The following is a 20320-nucleotide window of genomic DNA, read 5'->3' on the forward strand; positions in this document are numbered from 1 at the left end:
TTAGAGGCAATTTAGCTCAGGATGAGACCAATAGTGGAACGGATCATTAATTATGGAAAATTACTGCCGCAGTCAGCAGGCGTAAAAGCCCAGTAGAAACGGTGTCCTAACAGACTCTGGTGGCAATGTCACGACCAACGGACCGCAGGAAGCACACAATGCCTCCTCCTTCCTTCCCACCCCACACCAGAACCTATACACTGTCCAGCCGCCACCTCCTCCCGGCCTGTTACTAAACTTTGGCAAGAAGCTAACTCACTCCATCTAAGTTGTCGTAACTTTTTACCTTCCCATCTGGAAAGTTAGTGGGGGCGGGGAGGACTGCATGAGGACGAACGAATTCCTGGAGTTGGGAGTCAAAGTCGGAGAACACGAGCCGGAGCAGTGCTCCACAGATGGGACGTCCCGAAAAAGCCAGGCTCTTCGAGGCCTCCCCTTTCCCCAAGCCATTCTCACCACGCTACTCCGGTTATCCAGCTGCCCGCGCACAGTCCCGGGAACCCGCGTCCACGCAGCCCTGGCCCCTCGGTGCCACCCACCCAGTTTCCCGGATTCCCTCTGCCCTCTTGGGCAGCGCCTCCGCAGCGGATCTGCACTCAGCCCACGACACAGGCCCGGTGCCCCTAGCTCGCCCACCCGGGACCACCATGCGGAGTCCCGCACACCTCCCCACGCACTGCGCGCAAGCAGCTGTTGCGCGCGTGCAACAGGTCCGCAGAGCGCAGTCCCCATCCTGCCGGGCCGGTGAGTGCAGCCGACAGAGCAGGGGTCCAGAGCTCCGGAGCTGCGGCCGGGGGTTGCCTCGGCCTGTCTGGCCTGGCCGCCCTCCCAAAGGGGCCCCCCGGGCGCCGCAGCCCGGCCCTCCGCGTCCCCGGCCGTTGCGGCTAGCTCCCAGTGGCCGCTCCGCTCCGCTCCCTTCCATCTTGACTTTTGCCGACGTGGAAATTTTGGGTTTGGAGACGACCTGCGCTCTTATTGGCTGCCGGCGGGCGGGGTCGGAGGTCACGGCTGCTCTTGCTATTCCGCGCCAAGGGGAGCCGCAAAACGGCTCGTGTCAAGTCAGCAGGTTCCCTCCGCCTCCCCGGGGTCACGTGCGCGCTGGGCGGGGCGGGGAGCCGCCTCCTTATGCAAATAGAGCTGCGACCAGGGCTTCAGGAGGGAGGGGGCGGGGCCTGCAGCCAGAGGGGCGGGGCGGGGGCGGGCCCAGAGCCGGGCGGGGCGCGGCGCTCCAGGTGGCCACCTGGCTCCAAGTCCGGCCCCGCCCGGCCTCTGGGTTCAGCGCCTAGGGTGATCTGGCTTAGACGGGGTCTCCTTCCCGCCTGAGTACGAGAAGACGCTGAACGCAGCTTTGCCCGCAGCTTCATCCAGGCCGGGCCAGAGCCCAGATTGGGCCTGGGTCTCTGCTGGGTAGGGGAAGACGAGGCCGCCTCCTAGGCAGAGTGGGAAATGGAAACCTCGAATAGGACACGTTGACTCCTCCGGGGCTGAGTGTTAAGAACTGACAGCAAGATTCTCGGTAAGAGAATTCTAGGACAAAGCTTTATCAAGTATTCATCAAAGTTAAGAAGCCATCCCTTTTAATTAGCTGCCCACTGCCCATCTCTAAGTAAAAGGAAGCCAGGAACTACCTAAAAGTGTCAAAAATACCAGTTTGTTTTTTAACGTCTACAGGGTCTAACCCAAAGGTCGGTCTGTCTGCACTCTGACCCCTGCTGGACTTCAGCCACCTGGAGTCAAGGTCTCCTCCTGCATCCGGAAGGAGGACCTAAATCAAGGAGCTCCGAACTGCTCACGTCCAAAAGGGTAAAAGGAAGCAATCTGTACGTGGTTCCCCAAGCACGCATGGAGGAAGGTTTTTGTTGAAGAAAGGGGATTGAAAGAGAGACCACATGACTAGATTTCTTCCGTCCGTCCCTCCCCGCCCCCCCCCCACCGCTCCCCAAGAAGAAGACAGCCATATCAAGGCAGAGGTAGAGCGCAGGTTATTGTGAAACCCACGGCCTCTGGCCACCAAAGGAAACGGAGCTGCAGCTTGTAAAATTAGGTATTCCTCAGAACAGGCCTGGTTTCTCTTTGTGATTAGCGCCTATATCATCTTTTTTTCCCATCTTAAGTCTGGCTGAATGATATAGAAAATGAAAGATACATTTTCATGGGAAGATTCTTACCTGGAAAATTCTTCCCTTCCTGTCTTCTTAATTTACTGGTCCCTTCTCCCCCTTTCCCCCTTTGGAAAGATAAATCCTTGCTCCATCCAACTGTTTATCCTCGGGGATCTTTCCACTTCCACACTTGCGTATTTATCTGACCCTTCCGGGTTTGCATTTGCGGAGGTTAGGGGGCTCTCCCCAGGCAATGCTTCCAACCCCCCACCCCCTGCTTGGCTAAGACCTGCTAGCAGTGCTCGCTGGGCCTCGGAGTTGGTCCAGGCTCTGCCGCAGGTTCTGTTGTGTGCACTGGAATATTGATTTTTCAGTGTGTGCGCGCGGCTCTGTAAAAAAAAAAAAAATCAATATTTCAGTAGCTCAAGCACACAGCGCGGGGCAGTGTAATGGAGCCGGCCTGCTGATGTAATGTGCGGGGTCCACCTTCAGCGACTGAGGTCAGACAAAGGCAGTGTCCGTCCCTCTTCCATTGTTTGCTTCACGGACAGGGGAGGGGGTCGGCCTACGCTTGTGTCCATCAGAGGCCAAGCTCCTGGGTAGCATAGAAAGGGGGGGGGGGCAAAGCTGATGGCTGCGAATGTTCTATTATCCATTTATGTGAGAACTCTTGCATAAAACATTAGGCAATGTGGAGTTATTCCCAGCCATCAGTTTACCAAATTTTACTAGGAACAAAAGAAAACAGACTTGCTCCAGGACAAGCCCTGAGTTGGTCTTTTAGTAACTGGCTATCTGGAAGCGTATTAGCCTTCTGTCCCATAACGAGCCTCTGCCTAAAAAGACAACAGATTTCTCACTGGCTTCAAAGGGGAAAACAGATCAGTAAGTGTTGGTGCCTGGGGGCTGGCTATCTTCATGACCTCAGCAGCTGATGAGGACAGGAGGCTAGACCTGAGTGAGGTATGTGGGTCCTCTGGGCTCTCCCACTAGATGAACCCCCTGTTTTTACCGGTAACTTAAAGGGTTAGATTCTGCGACTTCTGAATATCCTTCTAGCTACTACAGCTCTACAGAAGAAAAGATGGTATAGCCAAAGACAAAAGTATAATTATGTTAAGTGTGGCTCTTAGATAAGAAAATGGATTAATACCAAGGACATTTTTGAGGCAGAAGGTGCCTTGTTCCAACTCTAGCTGGCTGTGATTTAAATTCCATTGCATTGCCATCTTTTTAGAGGGTAATTTGGCCATTTTCTAAAATACACTTTTTTTTGACCCAGCTCTTCTTGTTCTAAGTTTCCCTAAAGAAACACTATCATTTAAATGAAATTCACCGCTTGCATTTGTGTGTCACTGAAACACTGGAAACAACGTGGGACCTATCACATAATACACGGTAATGGCGTGGCATTCGGTGGGGTGCGGCTACTTCATAGTGGGGCCGGCTAAGGAGATGTTTGCAGTTATTGATGTGCAGTGCTGCTGGAATTTGAGTCTGTCCAGGAGTGTCCCAGCGGCCCAGGATATGGACTCTGCAGCTCGCTGGCTTGGGTTGAAATCCCATTTTCATCACTAGCTGGCTTTGTGTCACCTCCCCGTTTATTTGTTGGTCTCCTGTTGCCTGTGGAAAGCAGTGCATGAACTCGCAGGCTCAAAGTGGTGCTGATGTGTCTTACAAGCCCTGGTGCTCAGAAGTCCAAAGTGAGTGTCACTGCGTAAAAAGGGTGGGGCTTCCCTCCCTCCTGAGACTTCAAGGACAACCTGCTCCTCTGCCTTCCCTGGAGGCCCCTTGGACCCCCTGGCTACAAGGCTGGGAAGTGCAGACCTCTGTGTTTGTCATTTCTCCTCCTACCCCTGATGCTCCTGCCTCCTCACAGGAAGAGACTTATGAGGGATCAGTTCAAGAGTCATCTCCCCAACTTAAGTTTCTCTAGATATCTCCACATTAGCCACCATTGGGGCTCTGCAGCCTTTACGACGCCAAAACCGAGAGCTCTGCAGGGTTAGACTCCTTTCTGAGAACTCTTGCGGGAAATCCTGGTCAGTTAGGGTCTAATCACGTTTCTTCTTCGGTTTTTGGTCAGCAACAGGGTTGAGTCTTCTATCTCAGTCCTCAGACACCAATCCTCCTGCCTCCTTTCCTCTTCCCGTCTGAATGTGTTGGGCCCAGATAGGACATTGAGGATAATCTCCTTATTTCAAGGTCAACTAAATATCAAACTTATTTCTATTTGCAGTCTTATAGTTCCTATGTCAGGTAACATGACATAATCACATATTCCTGGGATAAGGATATAAACACTGTTGGGTGTGGTAGCGCTCCCCTTAAACCCAGCACTCAAAAAGAAAAAAAAAAAAGCCATGTGCTGGTGGTACATGCTTTTAATTGAAAACTCAGGAGGGAGAGGCAGGTGGATCTCGGTGAGTTTGAGGCCAGCCTCATTTACAGAGTGAGTTCTGGGACGGCCAAGGCAGGAGGATCTTTGTGAGTGTGAGGCCAGCCAAGGCTATATAATGAGATCCCGTCTAAAAAAGAGAAAGAAAGAAAGAAAGAAAGAAAGAAAGAAAGAAAGAAAGAATGTAAATATTTTAGGATCGCCTGACAAATTCAAGATAATGGTGATAAGCCCTTCCAGAGAGTTGGGAGAACATATGAAATAAAATATATAAAATGTTTAGCATAATACTTCGTGCGTGGTAAGCACAACATAGTAATTCTCACAGAGCAAAGATTCATCCCACAGTGACTGTCTAGTTTTGCCTGGAAAGGAAACAAAGACTTTCCCAGCCCCATCTGAAAGATGGAACTAAAACTGGTTTAAATTTTCCTTATTTTGCAAATGTTTTTCTTTTCCTTTTTTTCTACCAGGAACATGCATGACTTGAACATTAAAATATTTTCTAAATATTTCTAAAAATTTAAAGATCAATAAATAAATAGTGGAAAACAAAGCATTGCTCCAAAAAATCCTATATTATGAAAAAAATAGTCCTATAAAGACAAAAAAAATGGCAAAAGACATAAGTAAACACTGAAAGAAAAAAAGATTTTAAAAAAAGGCAAACAAGCATAAAGACATTAATCAACCCTTGTTAGTCACAACGAAATGTAAGTTAGAACCTCAGTGAGGTCACGATGATAGCTCACACATGTAATCACAACACTCGGAGGCTGAGACAGGAGGTCACAGGTTACCGTCTACCTTTGTTGGCATAGTGAGATCCTGTCTCAGAAAAAAAAAAAAGGACTTGAATCAAATATTCTATTCTCATCAGGTTGACCAAAATGTATGAGTCTGACAACAAAACAGACATGGATGGTGCGTGACAATGGCGGTTGCTGTTTCTTCACACAGCAGGTCGTTAAGTAACAGCAAACATGATTGACAGCTCCTCACACCATCATGATTGGACCTGAGAAACATGATGGGGGAGGGCAGAGAGTAGGTCCCCGGAGACCACAAACTCTTTGCTCTCTAGATAGTGCTCAACCACGAACCAAGCTAAACATGCATTTGAGGCATTTGTAAAGTGCAAGCGAAGCAGGGCCGGGGTAATGAGAGCATCTAGGAAAGTGGTTAGGATGGAGGGAGAAAAGGATGAAGGGGGAGCCTGAAGGCTGATGCAACTGGTTCCGCTCTAACTCAAAAGCTGGACGGTGCACTTATGCGCCCAAGTGTTCTCTGTACTGGGCTTCACAAGTGCATTTCTGGGAGGAAGGGAGAGGAGTGAGGGGGGAAAAGGGAGGAGGGAGGAGGGTAGTCTTAGGGATATCAGCAGTAACTGGCACCTAGCTATTAGCATTTATCTGTGGAGATGGAATGTGACAGAAGCTTTATTGGGAGGGAAAAACCCAGGAGGGTGGCTGCCTCTGTTTTATCAAGAAGCAGCCAAGAACTGAGCAGAAGACAGGGTTTATATAGGGTGCCTTGAGTGCGGAGCTCTGTAGGGTGGAGATTTCCAGGGTGGGGACTGGTGGGTTTTCAAGTCCTGAGCTTGGACTTTTTACTTTGCCGAGTGGAGCTCTGCCACCTGTGTCCGGAGGGGCTGAGTCTGTTGGAGTTCTGTGAGCAGAGCCAGGAGGGTGGTAGTCCCCAGGGGTGGGGCCTGGAGGGGCTTACAATGGCAATACACAATTTGGGGAGGAAGGGGTTATTTCAGCTTACACCTCCACAACACAGTCCATCACTGAGGGAAGTCAGGGCAGGAACTCAAGCTGGGTAGAAACCCGCAGGCAGGAGTTGATGCAGATGCTGCTGCTAACCTACTTACTTCCCACGGCTTGTCCAGCCTGTTATAGAACCTGGGACCACCAGCCCAGGTCTGGCCCCTCCACGTTAGTCACTAATTGAGAAAATGCCTGAAGGCTGCCTGTAGCCCTGCCTGATTTGAGGTCCGCTTTTCTCAGATGACTCTAGCTTGCGTCAAGCTGACATGAAAACCGTCCAGCAGAGGCGTATAAAGAAACCCACCTCTGACCACCAGTTCCGGCAGTCATTAACTCAGACCACTTCTGTTTCATGTGCACCCCCCCAATCCCCACATCATGCCGTGAGGATGTGCTCCCAGGCAAGCATTATCAGCAACACTAGGGGCACCTCTAAGACACTATCAAAAGCTATTGTAATAAATACATGAGAATGCCTAAGTCGTTCATACCTGAAGCTCCCTCAACTTCTCTGAGGGCACTTTCCTTAAGTTCAACACAAGGGAAGCCGATATGGGACTGAATGGCTGGGAGGAGGGGGCATGAACTTTTTAAGGTCTCTGTTTCTTCAATCTGATCATCATCAATGGAACATTGAGAGTTAATGAAATATCATTAGTCCTACCGCCATTATCTTCACTAGTCTCTACAGTCTGTCCAATGTACGTTGTGCGGTGTTAGCTTCCTACAGCCTAAATTTCATCATTGTTTCTATAAACACCAGTGCACGGATTAGTTTTTGTCATACACACTAGAGGCAGTTAGGAAAAAGGAATATCAGCCAAGGAATTACTTCCATCTGATTGGCCTGTAGAGATGCCTGTGGGAATTTTCTTAGTTAATGATTGATGTGGGAGAAACCAACCCACTGTGGGTGGTACCATCCCTGGGCAAATGGTCCTGGGTGCCACTAGAAAAGAAGCTGAGCAAGCCATGGGGAGCCAGCCCGTGAACAGTGACTCCATGGCCTCTGCTTTAGTTCCTGCCTCCAGGTTCCTGTTTGAGTTCCTGCCTTTGCTTCCCTGGATGGTGGACCATCTAAGTTTGAAATAAAGCCTTTCCTTCCCAAGTTGTTTTTGGCCAGTGTGTTAGCATGGCAACAGAGAAGCAAAGTAAGATGTTAAGTGTATGTTTTAAACAAAGCATTGTACTGATTTCTGGAGAAGAATCGGTGATGGAGCAGTTTTAACCTCTGTTCCATAATAAAGAAGTTGGTTGCTGTCCATGGTGGGTTGCTTGACCATACCCGAGTAGCTAATGAGGTGGCTGAGAATGGAGGAGCCTGGTCACCATGGAAGGACCAACCATCTGACTAGGGGAAGGAGATTGAGGCTTTGGGCATAGTGATATAATCCACCTCCAGAGAAGGAAGAGGAGCTGGAGACTGAGTTCAGTCATGTCCTCAGGGTTTCACCCAATCATGTCTTTATAACGAACTGCTGTGAGGATTAATCTTGATTTTCAACATAAAAGATTTAGAATCGCCATGGAAAGGAACCTCGGGACAAGCCTAGATTTGGTTAACTAAAGTGGGAGGTCTCACCCTAAATGAAGGAGGCCCAGTCCCTGGGCTGGGGTTGAAGACAGAAGACTTCCCTCATTCCCACTTAGCTTTCCCTGCCTCACAGTTGTGTCTCAAGATGTGAGTTCTCTACCTCTCCAGCACCATGTCTGCTTGTCTGTTACCATCCTCTTCACTATGATGACAGTGGACTCTGACCCCCCTACACCATAAGCCCCAAATAAGTCCTTTCTTTTATGCATTGCCTTGGTCCGAGTGTCATATCCCAGCACTAGGAAAGTAACTAAAGGAAGGAGTACTGGATCTGGGTTACTCGGGAGGAAGCACAGGAGCCTTGCTTGGATCCTTTGAAGATGAATAAGATTGAACATACAGAAGTTGTGGTAAAATATAACATTTATTGAGTAACAAATAAACATACACACTTGTGTTAGTCATAAACTAAGAAGTTTGACTCATAAAGAATAAAGATTTGGGTACCTGGTTGTAGTTCTAGCCCAGGGCTGGGTCGACTCTCTGCTAGGAGTACCAGATGGCAGAGAGTAATGGAACAAATTACTCAAATCATGGTTATGAAGCAGAAGCACAAATAGGAAGGAGCCAGGGTCCCCAGATCCTTTTTGAGTGTGTGCTTATAATAGCCTACTGTCCTCTCCCTAGGCCCCACCTCCTGAAGGTCCCACCCACCTCCCAGAACTACCACTCTAGAGCACAATCCAACAACACAGAGACTTTTGAGGGTCACTCACATCCAGACTAAAGCAACATTTCCATGGCAGTGCATAAATATCGTTTCTCTTTCACTGGCAGGTAAATTGAGGCACTCTCAGTAATTTATCAACTTGCCAGGAGCTACACACTGGATTTGAACCCAGAAAACAGGACTCGGTGACCTCTCTTTGTTTGTTTGTTTGTTTGTTTTGTTTTTGTTTTTATTTTTTAGTGTTTCAAGACGGGGTAGCTTTGGAGCCTGTCCTGGAACTTGCTCTGTAGACCAGGCTGGTCTTGAACTCATAGAGATCCACCTGCCTCTGCCTCCTGAATGCTGGGATTAAAGGTGTGTGCCATCACTACCACCCAGCTTCAGTGGCCATGCTTAACCATCACATTCAACTCTTTCTGCAGGGGAATTTTCCTGGGGGAAGGAAAGAAATAGAGGGGAAAGCATTCTAGGCGCAAGGAACTAGGACGGATGACATTAGACTGTGAAGGCCAGTCTACAGACTGACCTTGCCTTAACAGGCAGTCAAAACCCAAAGCTTCTTAGTGGGAGGGTTTTGTAGTGGGCTTCTGGACTTCAGTAGGAAACTACAGTAATGTGCATTTCCCATTTTAAAGCAGGGTCCCACCCTCCACCCAGACAGCTGCTTCCCCTTCCTGAAGGGTTCATCTCTTTCTATCTGTGCCCGTACTGTGGTAGACAGTCCACACGCCAAAGAGAACCTACGTCACATCCTTCTCATTTTTTAATCTCCCATGGAAATTGGCTTAATACTCACTTCAGGCACTTGAGGCTTTGCTGAATAAGTGGGTATTAAACTACGTAAAACCATATCAAATCATTGATATTTGACCCTTTTGTCCTACAAAACAGCGATTCATTTTGGCCTTATTATGCTTTAGGAGTTGTGTTACAGTCATGCTTCAGAGATAGACTAGTAGGGAAATTCAAGTGTGCACAAGGAAAGGGGTTAAAGCAGCAGCTGGAAACTATAAGCAGCCATTCTTTGCTTACAAACAACGGACAGATTGAAACTAGAGTGAGTACATACATATGTACATGTAGAGTCACATGTATGAAGAGAGGCATGGAAGCCTGTTGGTAGGTTTTCCCTGCGATGATTAGAACCATGCAAACTGATCATCACGAGCTCAGATTCTATTTGAAATGGATTTATAAGCGTCAGATAAGACTCAGTACAGTAGATCCAATATGAATGCAGGAGATAGGGAAACATGACACAGAGAAAATTCTTATTCAAGAGAACAAAGCTTTCTGGGGATTCTTTTTCAATGGTTGAGCAAAGGCCATGTTTAGGCTTCAGCCAAAAGTTAAGAAACTGTGAAAATTGATTGTTGGTTACATTAGAGACAATACTGTCCTCAAAGGGGGAAGACAAGCTTACCAAGGTGTCTTTCTGTCTTAGATAGGGTTTCTATTGCTGCGATGAAACACCAGGACCAAAAAGCAAGCTGGGGAGGAAAGGTTTATTTGGTTTACACTTCAGCATTGCTGTTCATCACTGAAGGAAGTCAGGACAGAAACTCAAACAGGACAGGAACCTGGAGGCAGGAGCTGATGTAGAGGCCACAGAGGGGAGCTGCTTACTGGCTCGCTTCCCCTGATTTGCTCAGCCTGCCTTTTTATAGAACCCAGAACCACCTGCCTGGGGATGACACCACTCACTATGGGCTGGACCCTCCCCCACTGAACACTAAATAAGAAAATACCTTACAGCTGGATCTCGTGGAGGTGTTTCTCCAACCAAGGCTCCTTCCTCAGATGACTCGAGCTTGTGTCAGGTTGACACACAGAACCAGCCAGTTCACCTTCTTAAAGCAAGAGAATTGTCTACATCCACCCCTAGTCCCCGCTGAGGTCTCTCACTGAGCTAAGGCCTAGTTCTCTACAGGGCCAAGAGTCAAAGTTACCCGGCAAAGGATGGCTCTTGCCTGTGCAGTTTAAACAGAGGAAGGGGACAGTGGGGTTCCACGGGGAGTAACTGAACACAGTGAGCTTGTCTTATCTCGTGTGTTTGTTCAGTGTAATTGAGCAGCAGAGCAGAAGGAAGTTTATTTCTGGAGTAGCTTAGACCTGCTTGTTGGCCAACTCTTCTGAAGCAGCCCTACCGCTGGGAAAGATTTTTCCAGAAGGTTCTATACAGGACAGAGTGCGCTCTACACTACTTGTTCAGTGAAGACTTTTGTGTCCAGCTATAGGAAGTTGATGATCAGAGCTAGAAGGGAGGATCAACGTGACTTTCGGATCTGCACACAGAGGGTACAGGCTCCCCAAGGTGTGGCATGGAATGCTGGTCCCATGAGAAAACATGCTGACCACATGCATTTACAAACCCTGTGGAAATTCCTTGACAGGCTGAGGCGATTTCACTTTCCCCACACAGCTTCATAACCAGTGCTTGTGAGACTCCTTCAGTGCAAACCATGTAAGCAACAGCCACTAACGCTGCTAGAAGCGTCCAGGCCGACTGAGGTTCTGAGAGTTGCCGCCTGCCTTCTGCGGCTGCTCATATATATCTTCACCATCTTTGACATCCTTCATCCATCCAGGACATCTCTGCTAGAATCACTTTTTTTTTTTTCAGGTTTGGTTCTGACCCTGGAAATTTGTTTGAAAGAGGGACCCCAGCGGCTGGGTCTTTGTAGTCACTGAGGACAACTGTATGAAACAGTGTCCTGCCTGGCACTAAAGTCTGTGTCCCTTGTGTCCTTCCTCCCCTAACTGAGGGAGCCCTCTTTCTCTTGCAGTTTTCTCTTCCAGAGGACGTCGGAAACTGCCATGGAAACGCAGAGACCAGGCCTTTGTAAGGCCTCACATCTCCCCCGCTGCCACCCTGTTTTGCAGCCCCCCTGCCGTCTGGCTCCTTTTCTAGCCTCCTCTGGTGCTTCAGGTCTGGACCACATCCATTTTCTGGACCCTCATCACTCACTCCCCACACATACACTTATTTTCCTTCTTTAATTTAAATATTTTTTCTTTCGTTTTTAATTATTTGTATGAGCGTGAGCTTTTACACATGAGCACAGTGCTTGTGGAAGGCAGAAGAGGGTACCAGATCCACCTGTACCATTTGTAGGCCCGAAGCCTCCTCATGTGGGTGCTAGGATCTGAACCTGGGTCCTCTGTAAGAACTGAGAGTCCTCTTAACCACTGAGCCCTCTCGATGGCCTTGCCTTTAACTTGCAAACAACATAGACATCACGTCTGAAAGTGTGTGAAAGGGCAAGCCCAGCCCAGCACTCGGAACTCAGCACAGCCCTTGCCTCGGGGCTCACCAGCTGACATCTGCTGCGTGCGTTCAGTGTCTTGCAGTCTCCGCCACCCCCAGACTATAAGGCCACTGAAGACGGACTGCTTCTCGGACTCATCTTCAAGACAGCACCACGCACACTGTGAAGGCGGCCTATAGACTTCTGCTGGCTGGGCAGCTGTGCCATGCTGAAAGGAAGAATGAAGGAATAAAGAGCAAACTCCCACAAATCCCCTTCCTGGTCCTTTCTTGTGAAACTGTAAACATCTTTAAAGGGGTTGGAGAACTCCGCCAAGAAGCTTTAAAGCTGTTGAAGACACACTGATCCTGCCCACCAGTGTAGTAAGAGGGGAGAAAATAAAGCTACTTTTGTCTTTAAATACACACTGCCGCCTGACATTCTTTGTGGAGATTTCTATATATAGAACCGTCTTATTTAAGGCTAAGTTAGGCCATCAAACTCCAGGTTCTCGTTTCTCTGGATGGCGTGTCTCAAACACCAGTGACTTGATGCTCCCTCTTAGCCTGATCACCCTGTGGACAAGGCTCACCTTCACAAAGCACGTGTTCCCTCTGTGAGGCAGTAACCTTTTCAGTATGGAGTATCTGAATCTGATGGCACTTCCGAGGAGCTAAATAAGATGAAAGTTGGCTTTTCTCAAACAGGACAAGGACGGGGCCAGGGAATGGACCATAACTTGACCTCCATTTACTCTGCCCCGACACTTCGCATTTCCTAGTGGCATCTCCTTACACTCTGTGAAGCTCAGAGAGGAGTGGCTGACTTGCCTGCTGTCGCCCTCTTTAGAGCAGGGGGCCAGGGCTCAGCCTGGTCAGCAGGGGTAACCCCTTCGGGGGTCAGTTTCAACTGTTAAATATGAGGAACGTTAGTGGAGGCGATCCTGACCCCTCGGCTTATTTCTGCTCCTGGATGGGATTTAATTGTGAGGTTCAGAGACATCACGCCCGCCCCCCACACTCCACCTCACTCCCGAATGAAATGAAAACCCTGACAAACTGATGCAGAGCTCTGCACATTCCTGACACTCAGGCTTTGGTCCTCCTGCCTGGAATCCCGACTTTCCCACTGCTGTCCTTCCTCAGGAAGACAAGTCTTCCTTCAGCGCAGCCACAGGGTTTTGCCGACAATAATTTATCCCTAAGGCCACTGTTAGCTCATATGGCCCATGTGTCAATCAGAGAAAGATACCATTTCATATGGGTGAGTCAGGAAAGATGAGATAACGCTAAGGACATCTTTTTATTCAATTTAGAAAGAAAATTAGGGCCAGAAGGACCCTCATCTCCCCTCCTGGCAGGCCCATACCTATAACATAAGACAAGAGGTGAATTTGGTGCTCACAAAACCTGTGGCTTAGTCTGGTTGCAAGATCTATCTTGTTAACAGTGGCAAATGTTTTCCTTCAGGACAAAATCTCTTCCAAGCAGAGGAGCCAGGTCAACAATCTGTGTGAGAAACAGGTCTTTGTCCTCCAAGTCCGTGATCTACAGGTTGCCAGCTATTCATTGATCGCTTCCGTTTTAAAGTCGGTTGGTTGATTGACGGTGATGACGATGCTTCATCTTTGACTCTCAGGGGAAACAAGAATAAAGTGCCCTGATGCTTTCCCTCTCCTTGTGTGTGAGGCCACCGAGAAGAGCACCTGCCACCTGTCCCTGCTGTGGAGGGGACAGAGGAAGAAAGGAAAGAGAGATGCTTGCTACAGGTGTCTCAGCGGTCCTCTGAAAATGCAGTCTGGAGGGATCGGAGGCCTTCGTCCCTGGCCTTGGCTGAATCGGCGATGGAGCTCGTGCTCCCTCCCTGGAGGGAGCCCCTTCTGTGGCTGAGCTCTTCCTCCTGATAGTATACAGACTCCTTCATGTCCTTTTCCTCGCTGCTCTGAGCACTCTGTTCATAGGTACTAATGTGTGTGGCTAGGAGTGTGGCCTCAGGGAACCAGACTTTGAACCTGAAGGGACCCAGATGTAATCTCTGGCGGTGTTTTCAAACTTTAAAACTTCACTCCAGAGCTGAGGCAAATTTTCACATGGCAGTCTACAGTAGACAGTATACAGGGCTACTCGCACATCTGGAATGAAAGCTTGCGGAAGTAACGGCTCACACGACGTGATATGCACCCCAACATTTTTTATCCTATTCTATTTGATGTTGGCTGAAATCCAGAGTTGTTTTTGTGTTTTCTAATGAGTCCAGGATGGCCGTACGATACTCACTCATCCATGACAATTGTCTTAGGGTTCAGACCAGGAAATTGAGGTTAGGAAAGGTTTTAGTGACCTGGACAAGGTCACACAGCTACTGCCTAGGTGTTGAGCCAGTATAGAGCACACGAAGCCAGATTGTCTAATAAATAATGACAAAAATAATTATTAATATTAATTATAAATAACAAGCTGTCTTCTTGGAAAGCAATGTCCCGATACTTTGAAAGGTATACACCATTAATTATTGAAATATACAAGTTCTTATTGGTGGAAAATGAGTCACCCCAAAGTAAAACTAAATAGGATCTCTTTCCCCCAATCCTTGTGTACATCTCATTTTGGGTTTCAAACTGACATGTCAAGAGATCTGTCTATATAAATATATGTAGAGAAAGTCTGTTTCTTTTGCAAATGTTTTCAATCATGCCTGTAATTTGGCTCCAATATGCTGGCTCAGTGTAAATGTCTCTTCCCTAACTTCTCTGATGGAAGACGCAAGACCTGCACAGCTGGTTCTTCCAAAAATGATGGGCTGTGTCTGTTGCTCACAGGAGGGCCACACCTCTGTGACCAGAGGGGACCTCTCAGAACTGTCTCAGCTACACCCTTAGGGGCTGAGCTAGTTCTGCCTCGGAAGTAGGAGGTCACCTAGCCACGGTGAGTCCAGAACATTCTCGGCAAAGCTCATCCATTTCTAAGCCATTCTTCTAGACAGTTCCCCACTCCAGGTACCAGGCACTGCAGCTGCCTGTGATCTCACCAACCCTGTAGGAGCAATGTTTCCATTAACCTGCGTTAGCCCGTGAGAACGCGGCCCTCACTGTTAGCAACTGGCATACTTTCCTTCGATAAAGTATGGGTGCCTTCCTGCGCTCCCTATTTTTAGCCTGTTTTTAAAATATCTCCCTCAGCCAAAGCAAACACACCCTCCAGCCCCCAGTCCTACCTCTCCAGTGTCAAGATTGGCTGCAAACCTGCCCAGGATGTGGAGCGGGGGAGGCAGTGTGCCTGCTCTGGCTTCTTTGTGCCATTTTGTTTTCGCTGCTCTGACACCTTTGCACCGGTCCCTATGTCAGCTGATGGGAGCAGCCTTGACCTTTTACAACAATTGGCCTCTGTCTTTACATTGGCTCTCTTCACTCACTGGGACCCATCGGGATCACCTTAGGGCCCCTTTCAACCTACCCTGTGAAATGGCAACAGGGCAGAAAGTGACAGCGAAGTAGAGGCGCGGCTTCTGCGGACACACCGGCATAGACGCTGGTACTTGCCGTTTGCAAATGTGAAAATGTCACAGGTCGTTTCTGAGCGTGGTGCAGCTGGAAGCTTAACACGCTCTGGGTGAACATATGGAGCACATGTGCAGACGCACTGAAAATTAGGCATGAAAGCCATATATGCAAAATTACCATGGAAATTCCCGCTCTGATCACTGTGAATCGCTCTGGGGTGCCGGGCTCACTTGCTAAGCTCCACAGTCCCTTCCAGAACCCCTCTCCCTCCCTTGATCTACCTCAGAAGACAGTGAAGGCACATCCAATCCCGTCCTGCTCAAGGATGGCTACCTGTGAAGAAGTCCTCGCTGAGGAGACAGGAAGGACTGGTCAGAGTGTGATTAGAACATTTAAAATTCAGTTTTAAAAACTGGCATCTTTTCATGTTGTCTAAAGATACAACACAGGGCTAAACTGTGTTTATTTTGGCAGATACATGGGTGACTCTTGTAATGGACAGGTAGCCGTAGTGTGTATATTTCTGGCAGATAGAGTGTGCTTTGGCCCCTGTACCTACCTATAAAGAAATAAGCAATCGTGACGTCTCATTTCCTCTTGCTCTCTTGTTCTCCCCCCCCCAAAAATGGTGTAGAAATTGCTATGAAATAGAAAATATTCATTCCTCAGAAGAAAAAAAAAACAGCAGCTCTCACATCCTGGGAGAAAGATGTTCTAAGCAATCTCTGCTTCGTTCTGTCTCTTCTCTTTAGGTAAAGGGACACAGTGCCCCACAGCTTAGTGTGGCATTTTGGAGGAAGATTGCCACCATGGTGGGGAGTGGCTCACAGTTGCATCTCCTGCTGACATCAAGCTATTCAAGTGACATTGAAAAACGGGGGGTGAGGTGGGAGTGGACGAGGAGGACATGTGAGTTATTTCCAAAAGGGGTGGTGATCTTTGGGGAAATCATACTGCCTTCTACTGTCTCTGCCTTCATGATCCAGTTTATCCCCGCTAGATTGACACGCTAAAGAACCTGGGACAGAAATATGAGCAAAACACGTTCTTTAGTATCAACCTCCCAATGAAAGCCACAGGGAGGAACATGAGCCTTGCTGATTTTAATAGTCCATGTCATGACTGTGACTGTGGCTACTTCAGTAAGCCTTTACTAACGGATTAGGTTCAACATTCACTTGCATGTATAGAATATAGAATATCAAGTTTGCCATCCATATATATAGAGTTGCCCGCGCTTAGTTCCCAGACAAACTCAGATACCCAGATGCGTAGCTTGTTGATGGTACCAAGAGAGACAACGGACGTAAGGCCCATAGAGAAGTAATTCACCCTAGGAAATCTATCTAAAATCAAAACAATTTCCTATCAATCAATCCAGAAAAATGGAACAAAGGAAAGAAGGCAAAAAGGGAAGGAAGAAGGGAGGGAGGGAAAGGAAAGGAAGATGGTGATTTCTGAGGTGGCCTCCCATGATCAGCACCTGCTGATGTTCACATCCTGGGCCATTTTTCTTTTTGAGCATGAACTGGACATACAATTATCTCACTTCTAACCTACAGAATACCTGAGATGTGGCCGGATACTGCTTCATCCAAGGGCAGGCTGTAAAGGCAGCTATATGGTTCAGTCCTGGGTCCTAGCAGCCTTGGTCCCATCAAGAAACAAAGACACTGTTTCAATTTTCAGGACTCAACAAAGATAGCTGCTACTACAGGGTGTCGATGGTCACCCAGAAATTAGTGGGAGTGGGAAGGTTCTATCCAGATGTGAAGGGCGGGGGACTTGAGGGTGCAGCCAGAGGCTGTGAAAACTGGACAAGAGAGGCCTTTGCCCTGGGCTCTAGAGCTGTGGGGGCTGCCATAGGTGCTGGGAAGACAAGAAGGTCAAGGCTCTCTCTTCTCTCTACAGCCCCCATTTAGCTTCTCCACTAGCCAGACCTGTCCCCAGACCAACTGACCCAGGCTCATAGGGAGCTCCATCCTCGGGACTCAGCTTCCTCAATACAGTGGAGGGCTAGAGAGGACAAGAAATAGAGGGCCAAGTTCCCGGCCACAACAGAAAGGGGCTGCCTACTGCCTCTGAGCACAGGGCCTAACCACTGAGGTTTCCATGAAAAACCAAGCGACCTTACAAAACCTCACTCCTGGTCAACAGCACAAAGTAAATCACCCACTGCCAAGCCACGGGTCCGGAGGTGGGAGAGAGCGCACTGGCCTGGAATCTGTTGGGTTGGGAACTAGGAAGAGGGAGAGTAAGGATTAATTGGGGTTTCCTGAACCTAAAGGAAGAAGGGAGAGCTGGAGAGAGAAGCCATATTAGAAACATCTTAGAAGAAAGCAGAACAGGGCATACTGAAGACCTTGGGAAAGCCAGACCAGGTACCACCTTCAGACACATGAAGGTATTTGAGAGACACCTACCGCCACCACCACCACCACCACAACCACCATCATCATCACAATTAAAACATAAAGGAAGCCTGAGGTAAGGACACCCCTTGTGTGGGGGAGCGGAACAGGTGGTAAGTGACTGGTGACCTTGGAGGGCTCTCCTCTGGGTCAGAAGTCAGACCACAGGGTGTTTCCTGACTGCGTGATGTAATGCTGTGAAACTCACCAGCGAACGGGAAGACAAAACCCAAGCCCGCAAGGCGGCAAAAGCCTGATTTGAAAACCGAGCAATGAGACAGGAGACACAGCAGAGGCCGAGAATCTGAAGCACGGTGCCCTTCGGCCAGGGTCTGTAAACCCTCAGAACTTATAACACACATGTCCTCACACTGCGAGAACCTTCAACAAGGTCTGGCCCACAGAGTTGCTTCACGCATGGTTGCTAAATGACTGGACCAGCCGAAGTGAAACCTCAGCACACTGGAGGGACAACCAAGGGAAGATACTCCGAGGTGATGTGGCAGCGTGGTGGCCCTCTGGAAAACCCCAGCAGCAGCCAGAACAGTGTGGGCAGCTGCCACCCCAAAATGAGATGCTTCTTTCAGGGCAAATGTGCAGAGTCATAAATAGCTTCAATCTATGCAAATTACCGCAGCTGCATAGGTCTGCAAAGGGCTGGAATGTGGACTCTGCTCAGAACGCTTTCCGGCCCGCTCGGCTCTTCTCTTGCCGGGGCGATCACCGGCCTGGCAACCAGCCAGGCTTCCCCAGTCAGGAGAGCCACTGCACAGGTTGGCTTTTCATCTGGCCAGGTTCTGTGTAAGGAAGCTCTATGCTTCAAATGTCACTTGCCTAGTGGCAGTGTCCTAACTTATGGGATGAGTTCATTCAGAAACGACCCCTGGGTAAAATTATCAGGTCGTGTGGGACATCTGTGATACTTAATCTTCACCGCCAGTTTAACTGAATTTGAAGTCACCTACAAGGTTCACTCACACGTGTTTGTGAAGGTGTGTCTGGCAAGGCTTAGCTGAGGAGGGAAGACCCACCCTGAATGTGGGTGGCACTTCCCGATGGGCCCGGGGTCTGCAAATAGAAAGGGAAAATCAGGACAGCCAGCTGAACGCCAGCATTCATCCCTCTATTACCTGCCTGCAAACATAATGTAACCACCACCACCGGCCTTGCAGGTACCCCCCTGCCTTCCCTCCCCATCATAATGGACTGTATCCTCCCTTAGCCTATGAGCCAAAGGCCAACTGCAAACCGCCCTTCAGTTGCCACTGCTGGGTATTTTTTTTTCACACCAATGAAAAAAAGATGTGAGCACGACATCATTAATTCAGGAAATATTTTGCAGGACCCTCAGCCTTTAAGCACACAAACCCTCCTTCATGGGGTTGTGTTAGCAGGGAAAACAACCACCTACAGTGTTAGCGTCTTCAAACCTCTAACCCGGGCCAAGACAAAGATGAGTCCTTTAAAAGGCCAGCAAGAAGACAAAGCTGCTTATTAGCATTCTGAGAAGAGGAGGAGGAAGGATGGTGGAGGGAGGAGGAGGAAGGGACAGGAGAAGGAGTAGGGGGGAGGAGGGAGGGAAGGAGGGTAGAGGGAAGAAGGAGGGAGGAGAGGATGAGGGAAAAGGAAGAGGAGAATGAGGAAAGAGAGGAGGAGGGAGGGAGGAGAATAGAGGGAAGGAAGAGGGAGGAGGAGAAAAAGGGAGAGGAGAAAGGGAGGATGATAGAGAGGAGGAGAAGGGAGGAGAGAAGGAGGGAGGGGAGGAGGAAGGAGGAAGAGGGAGGAGAGGGGAAGAGAGGGGAGAAGGGAGGGGGAGGGGGAGCACCTCACTCACAGTTATCTCAAGTTTCCTTTCCTATTGGCAAGAATCTAGCTCAGGGCTGCCGGATGCACACATTCAGAGTCTGTCGAATGAAATGATCCCATTAGAAAACTGTGGCGGTTCTCTGACTCAGATACTGAAGTATCTTCAAGTGCAGCTTATACTTAGCTAAAGCAACAATGGCAACAGTTTCAGCAAGTGCTACTAAAAACATGTCCAGTTGGAAGTAAGTTCTAGAGACTTCAAGTTACAAGGTTTAGCTTTGCTTCTCTGGTGCACCCAGGGGCAATTCACAAGCCACACTTAGGAGACCTTGGTTAGCTGTGGCATTTTCATTCATCTATATCTACTCTCTACTTTTTTTCTTAAGAACTGAAGTGACTTTTATAAAATACAGTTCATAAACAGCGCAGTGTGCTGGAGCTGCCATGACAGATATGGGTGCCCTGCAGACATGATTGTTGTCATGGCTCTGGAGGCAGGGAGCCAAGACACAGATTTGGTCAGGGTCCAAGTTTTTTGAGGGATCTGGGGAGGGTTCTTTTCCTGCCTCTTGTGTGATCTGTGACTCTTTAACACCCACCTTGGTGTACATTCCTCCTGCGCAATCCTGTGTCCAAATTTTCCCTGAAGGAGGATGGTAGCCATGTTGGTTGGCGCTCACCTGACTCCAGTATAATCTCATCATTAAGATCAACATTGCATATTCAAAGAAGGTCACTTTGAGGTACTGCAGGTTATGATGTTAGTGTATGGAGTTTGAGGGGATACAATTCAGTTCATAAGAGGGAAAGGGAAGTATGG

General features: G+C 48.6%; 1 long non-coding RNA gene across 3 annotated transcripts; it reads left to right on the forward strand.

The window, feature by feature from the left end:
• The first annotated feature begins 1227 nt into the window (after positions 1-1227).
• LOC126509543 (uncharacterized) lies at positions 1228-11826 on the forward strand. Of its 3 annotated transcripts, XR_007594181.1 has the most exons (4): positions 1228-1516; positions 1672-2602; positions 3385-3500; positions 11323-11826. It is a non-coding gene; the product is annotated as an uncharacterized lncRNA (long non-coding RNA). The 3 variants fall into 3 exon arrangements; XR_007594180.1 differs by having other exon boundaries at positions 1672-3500; XR_007594182.1 differs by lacking the exon at positions 3385-3500.
• Positions 11827-20320: the final 8494 nt, after the last annotated feature.

This window comes from Alexandromys fortis, unplaced genomic scaffold, assembly GCF_014885135.2.
Source record: "Alexandromys fortis isolate MF-2015 unplaced genomic scaffold, M_Fortis_MF-2015_v1.1 scaffold_93, whole genome shotgun sequence".
Taxonomy (NCBI): Eukaryota; Metazoa; Chordata; class Mammalia; order Rodentia; family Cricetidae; genus Alexandromys; species Alexandromys fortis.